Source organism: Eurosta solidaginis, chromosome 1 (genome assembly GCF_040869045.1).
Source record: "Eurosta solidaginis isolate ZX-2024a chromosome 1, ASM4086904v1, whole genome shotgun sequence".
Lineage (NCBI taxonomy): Eukaryota > Metazoa > Arthropoda > Insecta > Diptera > Tephritidae > Eurosta > Eurosta solidaginis.
The window spans coordinates 227,329,947-227,343,868 of record NC_090319.1 but is presented as its reverse complement, the minus strand read 5'-3'; the positions used below and the strand labels follow the sequence as shown (position 1 = coordinate 227,343,868).

General features: G+C 38.4%; 1 protein-coding gene across 1 annotated transcript in view; it reads left to right on the top strand.

Moving 5' to 3' along the window:
• CkIIalpha (casein kinase II subunit alpha) overlaps positions 1–13,922 on the top strand; it is a 311,099-nt gene that overhangs the window by 176,232 nt on the left and 120,945 nt on the right. The gene's annotated exons all lie outside the window — the stretch shown is intronic.

The following is a 13,922-nucleotide window of genomic DNA, read 5'->3' as shown; positions in this document are numbered from 1 at the left end:
TATAACTAATGATCGTTCTAAAGCATCGGAAAGTTCCTCAACACGTTTGGCGAATTCAGTATGATTATTAATAAAAACTTTTAAAGATGCAATTTTTCCTGCAACAACTTTTGAGTTGTCAGGTTTTATTCTACCTTTTAAAGCATCTTTTATTTGTTGAATTGCTGTTACTTCATTTGGAATTGCCTCACTCGCTTTCCCTTCCAACTTGGATTTTATAAACGAAATGAAAGTATTTGCCAAATTTTCTTCCATCAAATCTTCTATCAAAACTATTTTATCTATAAAGGCTGCAAGTGAAAGCGGATCGCCGCTGTAGTTTTCTCTAATTATGGATGCACACATAGTAATAAAAGTTTTCTTTTGCTCTGGAGTCGCCATTGTCGGTTGTTCTTCGCTAATTGTATCTAAATTATTATTGTGAAGTGAATTGGAAAATCCAGGAAAATCCTCAAGAAAAGATACGGTACTTTTTTTAATAATACTAGCTTTGTATGCTGAAGTTGTCGGTGCGTCAGAGATTTCTTCCTCAGTATCAAAATCAGAACTTGATTCGCTTTCTTGTATTAATTCAGAAAGATCTTTGGGTATTTTTATATTGCAGTTAATTCTAGAGAAACATTTAGTGAGTTGTTCTCTGCACTTTGATAAACTTTCGATTATTGAACTAGCCTTATCTCGATTTTCAAAATATGGATTTTCTTGTTTTATAATTTCGTTATAGCTTTTAATTAAAGCATCTTCATATTCTATTGACTTTTTCGCTGAGATAGATCGGTTATTTAAAACTCGTTTAGTAACTTTAGTGAAATTATAGCGTAAATCTTTGAAATTGGAATCAAAATCTGACATTTGACAACTGACATCAGAAACTTTATTACCTTTATTGGAAATGCTTACCTCCGTAGCAGTAAAAGTTGTTTTATGAAAAAAAAAAAAATTCGGAAAAATGTTAAGTTTAACGCTGTAGGCACTGTTTATACAAAAATGAATTTGAAACTATTCATTCACTCAGTAATTGTGGTATGCAATTAAAAAAAATTTTTTTTTGTAAAATCGGAGAAGATTCGAAATATTCAGAATCGATGAGTTAATTGGTAAATCGTAAAGAAGATTCGCATATTCGAAAGGCACCGTATTCGTGACTTACTTTGAAGGAATTTGTAAGTGAATGTTGAAATATTTAAACCGTACTGTATTCATTTAATAATGCAAAGAAAAAAAAAACTGTTGGAGTTTTTGAAAGCCACTGTATATGATGCTCAGTTTGAAAAGAGTCGCAAATGTAAAATATGTTGAAATATTTGAAATACACTGTATTCGTGTGATACTTCGGAGGTATTGTTGAAATGTATTCGTTGAGAAAAATATGTAAATATTTAGACATCTAAGGTGCTTAATTTCCGAAGAAATAATTGGAAAAAGAGAAAAAGTAAGTTTTAACCCATAAAAATAAATTTCCACCATTACTCTGATTGACTGTAACCCGTCTATGTTGATATTTAAGGTCAATGAGAATTTTTCAAAATTGATTAGGTTTGAATAATTATCGCAAAATTTTGGCAAATAGATTGGAAATTTTTGGTATTATACATATAAAATTTATGTATAATTTGCCTTTCAAAAAGGTTTAAAAAAAAATTTGTAAATTTGAAAAAAAAAATATTTTTCGGATTGTATTTATTACGAAGCAATGTTCGCATTTAAAATAAAAAAAATTCAAGTTCCATATTAATGTTCGAAAAAGAAAGAATATAGTAATATATGCGTGATAATATGCATGTGGTGGCCGTATATTTAAAATTATTTTTAATGTACATTCAAAAAGTTTTCGATATTTAAGTGTTTATATTAAATATTTGGTTAAATTGTGAGAAGAAAAAATCTGTTGCTACATGCGCAGTATACAAATGTTTAGAAACAAAGTGTCAATTTTTGTTGCTACATGCATAGTATACAAATGTTTATAGAAAAAGTACATATGTACAAAGGCAAAAGTGTCAAATTGATTTATTACATGCATAGTATACAGGTATTGAAGAAGATTACATACAGAAGCAAAGTGTCTACTTATACACCGAAACGACATATTAGATATATACATATATTCTAAACTACTCTACTGTACCGCTCTTTGTATTTTCTGCTTGCTGGTGTATGTGTTGTTGGTGTTTTTTCCGCTTCTTGCCGATGTAGCTATTGCCGACCAAGGTGATACTGTTGCCGACTGGTTTTTTTTTCTTTTCCTCTCTTACTTTTGTTATGTATGCTTTTCTGGTTGAGTTGATGGCGTGGATAATTTACTGCACTTAACGGTGCTTGAGCGCGTCACTGGTGGTTGTGCTTATCATCACCGTTATGGCATAGTACAGCCAGTTCAAAAAATAATAATTTTTCGTACATATGTATGTATATATGTAACGCCATAATTTGCCAATAACTTTGCTTTCTTTCTAGTATATAAAATGCATGTATATTTTGGATTTTGTTTCAAAAGAAATTTTATGCAAAAGTCCAATTTTCTTTGTTTAAATTTGGTTTTTATATACCACTTAAAATTTTTTGAAATTGTATTAGTTTTCGTAGTTTATAACTTTTTTTGTAGGTTTTGAACATTTTATGATTTTTTTTTGTAGATTTTGAAATTTTATACTTTTTTTGTAGTTTTTGAAATTTTATATTTTTTTGTATTTTTTGAAATTTTATGATATTTGTATTTTTGAAATTTTATTAAAAATTGTTTGTAGTCTTTTTGGAAATTTTGTAATTAATTTTTTTTTAGTCTTGTAGTTTTTGTAAAAATTTTTTTTGTAGTCTTTATAATTTTATAATTTTTTGTAGTTTTTGAAATTTTATAATTTTTGTAATTTTCTGAAATTTTATATTTTTTTTTTGTATTTTTTTGAGATTTTTTTTGATGAATTGAAATTAGAATTTACTTCATGTAATTTAGAAAATTTTTGTGTATTTTATGTTAATTAATGCACTTGTTTCGTATTTTTAAACGTTATAATTTTTAGTGAAATGGATAGATGGAAATTGGATTTTACTTCACGTATTTTATATTTTTATATTAGTTTTCGCACAACCACCACGCACTATTTTTCCACTACTGCCCGCGCACATTTTATTCTAGATTTTTGTATTTTCGCTGGGAGGCTTTTCCCATCTCCTAGGAGGTATTTTCCCGCAGGTCCTGTCACGGTCGCCATTTAGTGCAACCATTTTCGACTTGGCCGAGATGGTCGCCATGAATTTGTTGAAACGCTTCTTTTCATATGAGGCATGATAGCCGCTTGTACAAGAACTCACGATACTGTTTTATACTCACGAAAGAATTCCGTTTTCAATAAAAACAAAGTGCTACACTTTATAATTACACTGTATAGTCCTTTTTTATTAAACCGAAATTAAAAGGCTATGATATAGTGAGATATATATATATATCTTAAAATGATGTTGAAACTACGAGCTACTGAATTTTACGTCTGTACAAGTTAAATTCGCGGAATTAATTGGCTTCTATTCATTTGACAGATAGCCCTTATTGTGAATGTGTTGTTTTGGCAGGTAACCCTTATTGTGAGCTATGGTTGTGTTTAATAAGCATTGCGTGACTTTATGGTCACGCAACACTTGCCGTAAGGGTTACCTTACACCCCCTACCGCGTGTGTGGATCCGGAGTATTCCACGACCACGGCAAGTACCACCGTGTATCATAACCCCACTTTTTAAAAAAGCACCAAATGTTTTCTTGAAAGCAACTGCAGTGACTGTGCACGTAAATCCACTCACGAACACAATAATTTAGTTTCACAAATTTTGGCACTGGTAATTTTCACTAGTCCGAGACGGTTTATTATATCGCGCACTCTGCACTTTGCTCCTTATCTGAACCACAACCCCTTACAAATAAATTAATACACACACACCAATACATACATACATATAAATTTACGTGCGGGTGGCGAGTGGGCCACACTGTTGTGTTTTTACTCTTTTCTTGGGAAAACCAGAGGTCTGACCCTTATAATTTAATAGCCAGAAATATCAATATATACATAATTTGCGTGTGGGCGGCGAGTAGGTTACACCATTGCTTATTCTTCCTTTTGAAAAAAAAAAAAAACCAAAAAAAATCAGACGAATCGGCTAAGTCTAACATACATAAATAAAAGCGATCTTGCAAAACATTGTTTCTATTTTTTGTTCAAAGAATTAGTTGGGTTTGTTAAGAAAATGGAAAATTATGTCCGATCAGCTGAGTTAATCACAGAGTTTGAGAAACAGTACAGCCTTATTCCAGAGGAAAATCATAATAAGCGCACTCTTGCGATACAGCAAGAAGAGTTGCGCTCCTTATGGAAGAAGGTTAAGTCTGTGTTTGACTCACTGATGGGATCAGATGATGTCGACGCAAATGATGTGTTGGCCATCCGGAAAAAGCATATGACTACCTACTCTATTTACATGCGATGCTCATCCACCATATCTGCTGAGGCAGAAAAATATAAAAAAAGTAGAAAATAGTGCTATCTCTGAGCAAGCACCTCCAGCCGCACCTCGCGGGCATAAGATCCGCCTCACTCCTTGCGACACGGAGATTTTCAAAGGTGATTACTTATCATGGCCAACCTTTCGTGACCTGTTTACGGCCATATACATAAATAATTCCGACCTACAGGGGGTGGAAAAACTATTCCATATGAACAACAAGACACAGGGCGAGGCCAAAGATATTGTAAAAAAATGCCCTCTAACAAATGATGGGTTCGATATGGCCTGGGAAAACCTGTGCGAAAGGTATGAAAACAAGCGTATATTAGTCAACACGCAATTACAAATTCTTTTTAATTTAAAGAAGGTAGAGAGCGAGTGTGGCAGCGCGTTAAAGAAATTACATAGCGATATAAAAAATTGTCTATCGTCCCTCAAGTGTCATAAAATCGACATATCCAATTGGGATGCAATACTAACCTATTTGTGTTCGACAAAGTTACCGGAAAGGGAACAAAGCATAGACCATAAAATGGACATATCTAAGTGGGAAGATATGGACAAATTTCTATCAAATAGGTTTCAGACACTGGAAACAGTGTCTAGCTTCACTGGCACTAACGCCCAAAAGGGACAAAAGCCATCAAATACTCGGTATACAACCGAAACCCCGATAAAAAGACTTGGTGCCTTCCAAACGAAGGTATCAAAACCTACTTCAAAATCAACATCAAGGGTTTTTTGAAAAATGTGCAAAGCTGAACACAGGTTACGGAATTGTCCCCGATTCTGTGATCTGACCCCAGTGGAGAGAATCAACTTCATCAAATCCACGGGGGGATGCCTGAACTGTTTATCCCCAGGACACACAGTGACGAGGTGCGCCAGTTCGTAAAACTGCGCCAAATGCCACTCTCGTCACCACACGCTCCTGCATGCGGATACAGTTCAGCGAACTACGAGGTGCAATCCATTTAATGACGCGGATAATATTCCGTCAACTTCAGCACAAGCACAAAGAAGACAGGAATCGGGGCAACTAAATTCTTCTCGAATCAGAATGTAAATTCCTGCCATGCTACTTCCAGCACAGGCGTGCCATTAGGAACTGCTTGCGTACACATTCACCATAATAGAACCGACTTCTCAGCGCGGGCATTAATTGATTCAGGGTCTGAATGTTCCTTCATGACAGAAAGACTCAATCGCAGAATCAATTTTCCAGCAAGGAAAATGCATGCCCAAGTTTCAGGCATCGCCAATGCAGTATCTGCTCAAGTTAAAGAGGCATCCACCATCGAGCTACGTTCACCAGTGGACCCATGATTTAGCTTGACTACTCCTGTTCTAATTTTAGCCAAACTAACTGGGAATCTGCCATCCTGCCATATCGAAACAATGACTATGCAGGCATTCCCAGACTTAGTTTTGGCAGACAAGAGGTTCTACGTCAATGAAGATGTAGACCTCATACTTGGTGGAGACATATATCCCCAAATTATATTAAGCGGTCTAAAAAAGAATGTACTTAATACACTTCTGGCCCAAGAGACAGTGTTCGGTTGGATACTAACCGGTCGTATTGAAGCACCGAATCCAACGAAGAGCATCGTGTCGTTTTACAACGAGGTCGCGTTGGACAACCAACTAAAAGCCTTTTGGGAGTTGGAAAATGTACCGAAAATTAAAAGCCCTAGCGACGATGACAGATATTGTGAAAAATTATATAGAGGAACCACAAAGAGAAATGAGGATGGAACATATGTCGTTTCACTCCCATTTAGACAGGAATACCCGAAAGAACGAAAATTAGCAGGGTCCCTTAAACGCGCATGCTCGCAATTCTATCGAAATGAAACGTGGTTAACGAAAAATCCGGAGTTAGGGAATGAATACATAAGGGTACTTTCAGAATACCAGACGCTCGGACATGTGCACAAAATTAATGGTACAGTCGCAGCAGATGACCCTAATAATTATTTCCCGCCCCATCACGCCGTGGTAAAGGCGGAAAGCACAACTACTAAAGTCCGGGTCGTTTTCAACGCTTCAAGTCCGACTGCTAATGGTACAAGTCTGAACGAGGTTTTGCTCCCAGGCCCGGTACTCCAAGCAGATATCCCGACCCTTATCATTCGTTGGAGACTTTATCGCTACGTCTTCAACAGTGATATAGAGAAAATGTATAGGCAGATTTGGATAAACGACAATCATACCAAATTTCAACGAATTATTTTTCGAAAAAACATGAACGAACCAATAGGACTCTACGAATTAAAAACGGTAACTTTCGGAGTTAATTGTGCCCCTTATCTTGCTATAAGAACGCTGTTACAGCTGGCTGACAACGTACAAAGTTTTCATCCCACAGCATCAAACTTACTCCGGGAATATATGTATGTAGATGACGTCCTCGCAGGAGGACACAACCTCACATCCACCATTATGGAAAGAAACGAAATCCGACAGGTTTTACATTCGGCAGGGTTCCCATTACGAAAGTGGACATCAAACTCGGAGGAGGTTCTGAAAGACATCCCGAAATCGGATCTGCTCAGCGAGGACTTCTTAGCCTTTAAAGACACCAGCACGGTGAAAGCATTAGGTATAAGGTGGAACGCACATGCTGACTTATTTTATTTCAAATCGCGATCCCTAGACAACCCTAAAATGAAAGCAAAAAGAGAGATACTGTCCGTTATTGCCAAACTCTTTGACCCGTTAGGGTGGCTTGCCCCAATGGTCATAGTGGCAAAAATAATTATGCAAAATATTTGGTTAGAAGGTACAGGGTGAGACGAGCCTGTCTCACCAACGACATTAGAGCGGTGGAAAACCTTCAACCAGAAGACGAGGTTGAAATCCACGGCTTCTGTGATGCGTCTGAGAAAGCATATGCAGCAGCCGTGTACATGCGCGTCAAAAAAGAGAATAATGTTTATACACACCTACTTATGGCAAAAACCAGAGTCGCACCAGTGAAGAAAATCTCCATCCCACGTCTGGAACTTTGCGGTGCAGTATTGCTCGCAGAGATGATTGACTCAATCTGTAGGAGCATGAAATTAGGACCAATCACCATTCATCTATGGACTGATTCCAGCATTGTCCTCGCATGGCTACGGAAACCGCCCTGTTCCTGGTCAACCTTCGTCGCACACCGCATCACGAAGATCATCGACATGGTCGGAAGCAAGGACGGGCTACATGTGCATTCAGAATCAAATCCAGCAGATTTAGGAAACAGAGGCCTCCCAGCGGGTGAATTAGTCAACAATTCGTTATAGTGGCAGGGACCATCTTGGTTGCAAGAGGACAACATCCAATGGCCAGTGCAGGAAACATACTACCATACATCATATGAGGAGAAGAAAGTGAAAGCACAGTCGTATGCCGTCACACAGGCTGAACAAGAAGATATACTCGATCGTTTTTCAGACTTGCCACGAGCTCTAGGAGTCCCATCGTACGTTAGGAGATTTATAAAAGGAACGCATCCTAAAACTAAAACAGTATTCCACGAAAAGTCGTGCATAATCTCAGCGGATGAGATTAACGCAACGACTCAAGCACTAATAAAAGTATGTCAGAAAATATCCTACGGTACATAATACTTGCAATTAAAAAATAGGGAACCTATTGATCGGAAGAGTGAAATCCTGTCACTCAACCCATACATCGACAAAGATGATATTATCAGAACAACGGGGCGTCTAGGGGCCTCAAAATACTTGTCGTACAACGAGCGTCATCCGATCGTCTTACCTTACAATTGCAGGCTGTCTCGCCTTACAGTCATGATGAATCACCATGATTCCCTTCATGGCGAGAACCAGCTCATGCTCCGTCTTCTCCGAACCCAATATTGTATCACGAAGGTCAAGACCATGATCAGAGCCGTCATCCACAATTGTAAAACCTGCCTGATTCACCGAAAGCAGGCGCAGTCCCAACTTATGGGTACCCTTCCCTGCGAACGTACGACCTTTACCCGCGCGTTCACCAATACTGGGGTAGACTTTGCGGGGCCTTTCGACATCAAAAGCTACCGCGGTAGGAGATGTCGACTGTCAAAAGGTTACGTATGCCTTTTTGTCTGTTTCTTCACTAAGGCCATTCACTTAGAGGCCACTAGTGACCTCAGCACCCCATGCTTTCCAAACTTAAAGCCTTTCTGGCCGAAAGCCGAGACAAAACAGTCTCAAAGTATAGCCATCAAGCATTGAGCTGGCATTTTATCCCCGCCGCCGCTCCACATATTGGCGGCCTTTGGGAAGCGGGAGTGAAGAGCTTCAAAAGCCACTTCAAAAAGGTCGCGTCTCCCCATAAGTATACTATTTGAAAAAAAAAATATTTTTCGGATTGTATTTATTACGAAGCAATGCTCGCATTTAAAATAAAAAAAATTCAAGTTCCATATTAATGTTCGAAAAAGAAAGAATATAGTAATATATGCGTGATAATATGCATGTGGTGGCCGTATATTTAAAATTATTTTTAATGTACATTCAAAAAGTTTTCGATATTTAAGTGTTTATATTAAATATTTGGTTAAATTGTGAGAAGAAAAAATCTGTTGCTACATGCGCAGTATACAAATGTTTAGAAACAAAGTGTCAATTTTTGTTGCTACATGCATAGTATACAAATGTTTATAGAAAAAGTACATATGTACAAAGGCAAAAGTGTCAAATTGATTTATTACATGCATAGTATACAGGTATTGAAGAAGATTACATACAGAAGCAAAGTGTCTACTTATACACAGAAATGAAATATTAGATATATACGTATATTCTAAACTACTCTACTGTACCGCTCTTTGTATTTTCTGCTTGCTGGTGTATGTGTTGTTGGTGTTTTTTCCGCTTCTTGCCGATGTAGCTGTTGCCGTCCAAGGTGATTCTGTTGCCGACTGGTTTTTTTTTCTTTTCCTCTCTTACTTTTGTTATGTATGCTTTTCTGGTTGAGTTGATGGCGTGGATAATTTACTGCACTTAACGGTGCTTGAGCGCGTCACTGGTGGTTGTGCTTATCATCACCGTTATGGCATAGTACCGCCAGTTCAAAATATAATAATTTTTCGTACATATGTATGTATATATGTTACGCCATAATTTGCCAATAACTTTGCTTTCTTTCTAGTATATAAAATGCATGTATATTTTGGATTTTGTTTCAAAAGAAATTTTATGCAAAAGTCCAATTTTCTTTGTTTAAATTTGGTTTTTATATACCACTTAAGATTTTTTGAAATTGTATTAGTTTTCGTAGTTTATAACTTTTTTTGTAGGTTTTGAACATATTATGATTTTTTTTTTTGTAGATTTTGAAATTTTATACTTTTTTGTAGTTTTTGAAATTTTATATTTTTTTTGTAGTTTTTGAAATTTTATATTTGTATTTTTGAAATTTTATTAAAAATTGTTTGTAGTCTTTTTGGAAATTTTGTAATTAATTTTTTTTTTAGTCTTTTTGTAGTTTTTGTAAAAATTTTTTTTGTAGTCTTTATAATTTTATAATTTTTTGTAGTTTTTGAAATTTTATAATTTTTGAAATTTTCTGAAATTTTATATTTTTTTTTTGTATTTTTTTTGAGATTTTTTTTGATGAATTGAAATTAGAATTTACTTCATGTAATTTTGAAAATTTTTGTGTATTTTATGTTAATTAATGCATTTTGTTTCGTATTTTTAAACGTTATAATTTTTAGTGAAATTGATAGATGGAAATTGGATTTTACTTCACGTATTTTATATTTTTATATTAGTTTTCGCACAACCACCACGCACAACTACAAGTCCGACTGCTAATGGTACAAGTCTGAACGAGGTTTTGCTCCCAGGCCCGGTACTCCAAGCAGATATCCCGTCTCTTATCATTCGTTGGAGACTTTATCGCTACGTCTTCAACAGTGATATAGAGAAAATGTATAGGCAGATTTGGATGAACGACAATCATACCAAATTTCAACGAATTATTTTTCGAAAAGACATGAACGAACCAATAGGACTCTACGAATTAAAAACGGTAACTTTCGGAGTTAATTGTGCCCCTTATCTTGCTATAAGAATGCTGTTACAGTTGGCTGACGACGTACAAAGTTCTCATCCCACAGCATCAAACATACTCCGGGAATATATGTATGTAGATGACGTCCTCGCAGGAGGACACAACCTCACATCCACCATTATGGCAAGAAACGAAATTCGACAGGTTTTACATTCGGCAGGGTTCCCATTACGAAAGTGGACATCAAACTCGGAGGAGGTTCTGAAAGACATCCCGAAATCGGATCTGCTCAGCGAGGACTTCTTAGCCTTTGAAGACACCAGCACAGTGAAAGCATTAGGTATAAGGTGGAACGCACATGCTGACTTATTTTATTTCAAATCGCGATCCCTAGACAACCCTAACATGCTAACAAAAAGAGAGATACTGTCCGGTATTGCCAAACTCTTTGACCCGTTAGGGTGGCTTGCCCCAATGGTCATAGTGGCAAAAATAATTATGCAAAACATTTGGTTAGTAGGTACAGGGTGGGACGAGCCTGTCTCACCAACGACATTAGAGCGGTGGAAACCCTTCAACCAGAAGACGAGGTTGAAATCCACGGCTTCTGTGACGCGTCTGAGAAAGCATATGCAGTAGCCGTGTACATGCGCGTCAAAAAAGAGAATAATGTTTATACAATCTCTCCATCCCACGTCTGGAACGTTGCGGTGGAGTATTGCTCGCAGAGATGATTGACTCAATCTGTAGGAGCATCAAATTAGGACCAATCACCATTCATCTATGGACTGATTCCAGCATTGTCCTCGCATGGCTACGGAAACCGCCCTGTTCCTGGTCAACCTTCGTCGCACACCGCATCACGAAGATCATCGACATGGTCGGAAGCAAGGACGGGCTACATGTGGATTCAGAATCAAATCCAGCAGAGTTAGGAAACAGAGGCCTCCCAGCGGGTGAATTAGTCAACAATTCGTTATGGTGGCAGGGACCATCTTGGTTGCAAGAGGACAACATCCAATGGCCAGTGCAGGAAACATACTACCATACATCATAAGAGGAGAAGAAAGTGAAAGCACAATCGTATGCCGTCACACAGGCTGAACAAGAAGATATACTCGATCGGTTTTCAGACTTGCCACGAGCTCTAGGAGTCCCATCGTACGTTAGGAGATTTATAAAAGGAACGCATCCTAAAACTAAAACAGTATTCCACGAAAATTCGTGGATAATCTCAACGGATGAGAGTAACGCAACGACTCAAGCACTAATAAAAGTATGTCAGAAAATATCCTACGGTACATAATACTTGCAATTAAAAAATAGGGAACCTATTGATCGGAAGAGTGAAATCCTGTCACTCAACTCATACATCGACAAAGATGATATTATCAGAACAACGGGACGTCTAGGGGCCTCAAAAGACTTGTCGTACAACGAGCGTCATCCGATCGTCTTGCCTTACAATTGCAGGCTGTCTCGCCTTACAGTCGTGATGAATCACCATGATTCCCTTCATGGCGAGAACCAGCTCATGCTCCGTCTTCTCCGAACCAAATATTGTATCCCGAAGGTCAAGACCATGATCAGAGCCGTCATCCGCAATTGCAAAACCTGCCTGATTCACCGAAAGCAGGCGCAGTCCCAACTTATGGGTACCCTTCCCTGCGAACGTACGACCTTTACCCGCGCGTTCACCAATACTGGATTAGACTTTGCGGGGCCTTTCGACATCAAAAGCTACCGCGGTAGGAGATGTCGACTGTCAAAAGGTTACGTATGCCTTTTTGTCTGTTTCTCCACTAAGGCCATTCACTTAGAGGCCACTAGTGACCTCAGCACCCCATGCTTTCCAAACTTAAAGCCTTTCTGGCCGAAAGCCGAGACAAAACAGTCTCAAAGTATAGCCATCAAGCATTGAGCTGGCATTTTATCCCCGCCGCCGCTCCACATATTGGCGGCCTTTGGGAAGCGGGAGTGAAGAGCTTCAAAAGCCACTTCAAAAAGGTCGCGTCTCCCCATAAGTATACTATGGAGGAGTTCCAAACACTTTTGTGCCGGATCGAGGCATGTTTAAATTCACGGCCTCAGTCCGGCGTCCAGTACATTTCCTCACGGGCAGCCATCTTCTGGCGCCGCCAGAACCGGATGCAAATGAAAGCCCTGCCTCCATGCTAAATAGATAGCAGAAGCTCAAGGCCCTCCATCAAGCCTTCTGCCGGGGATGGAAACCCGAATATTCATCCGAACTTCAAAAGCGTGTGAAGTGGAAACACCCCAAACAAAATATACAAGTGGGAGATAAGTTGTCCTCTTTTAGGACGAATGGAGGTTAGGTAGAGTCGTCAACGTACACCCCGGCGAAGATAACCGAGTACGTGTAGTCGACCTCTTTACCGAGAAGGGTCAAGTTAGACGACCTTTGGTCAAACTGATCCTTCTTCCCACGGAGGAGATAGATTGCGAGAGGACCAAGAGCTCCTCCTAACAATCCCTCCGTTCCTCCTTACTTTCAAAATATCCAAAACCATCCCACTCACTCGTTATTCCATAACGAGTATACCAGAAAAGCCTTTACGCAGACCCTCGGTCTGCCACAGAAAACAAAGGCACTCGGCCCATAATCCTTTTAAATTTTCAAAATTTCAAAACCCAGCTCTCGTTCACCCGGAACGAGGCCAACCAACAACCCTAATGCAGATCCCCCATCTGCCACAAAACACTTATTTTTAATTTTCAAAATCAAACCCCAATTCACGCGCTCACCCCGAGCTATGTCACCAGAACCCTAACGCAGATCGGTTGTCTGCCACAGAACACATATGCACTCTGCCAAATGCACGAGGCGAACAGAAGTTATCAAAATCTCAAAAGGAACATTATGGTCCATACGAGATGATCGAATAAACCCCTTTTTCATATGCATGGAAGTTGTTCTCCAGAATTGAGGAGAAGTCTTTGCCTATAGCAGAATCAGTTCTCGGTGTTCGAGTGTTTATTATATTCGGCCTACTGCAGCCACAATCGCTTGGGCTCAAACGTATTTAAAATTAAATTAAATTATAAAATGGCGAGACTGGGCCCCGGGCAGACGGATACGTTAGGTGACGTGCCACACACTTGCACCAACATTTCAAGTGCAGGTTCCTATCTTTATTTAGACATGTACCATACAATATGAGTGCAGAAATGTGATAAGGGGCGATAACCGCCGGAAGGTTATTTAGGATCGAACTTTTCCTCCACTTGCGTGGCGCTCTTTTTCACTTATATGTAATAAGTTTATTTACCTCGAGTAGCCACCAAGTTCTCCAACAAAATTATAATATTTATCTCAAACTTCTAAAGCAAGAAAAAAAAATCAATATTATTGTACTCATCGAATGGATCCAAATTGTAACGTTTAGTAGCA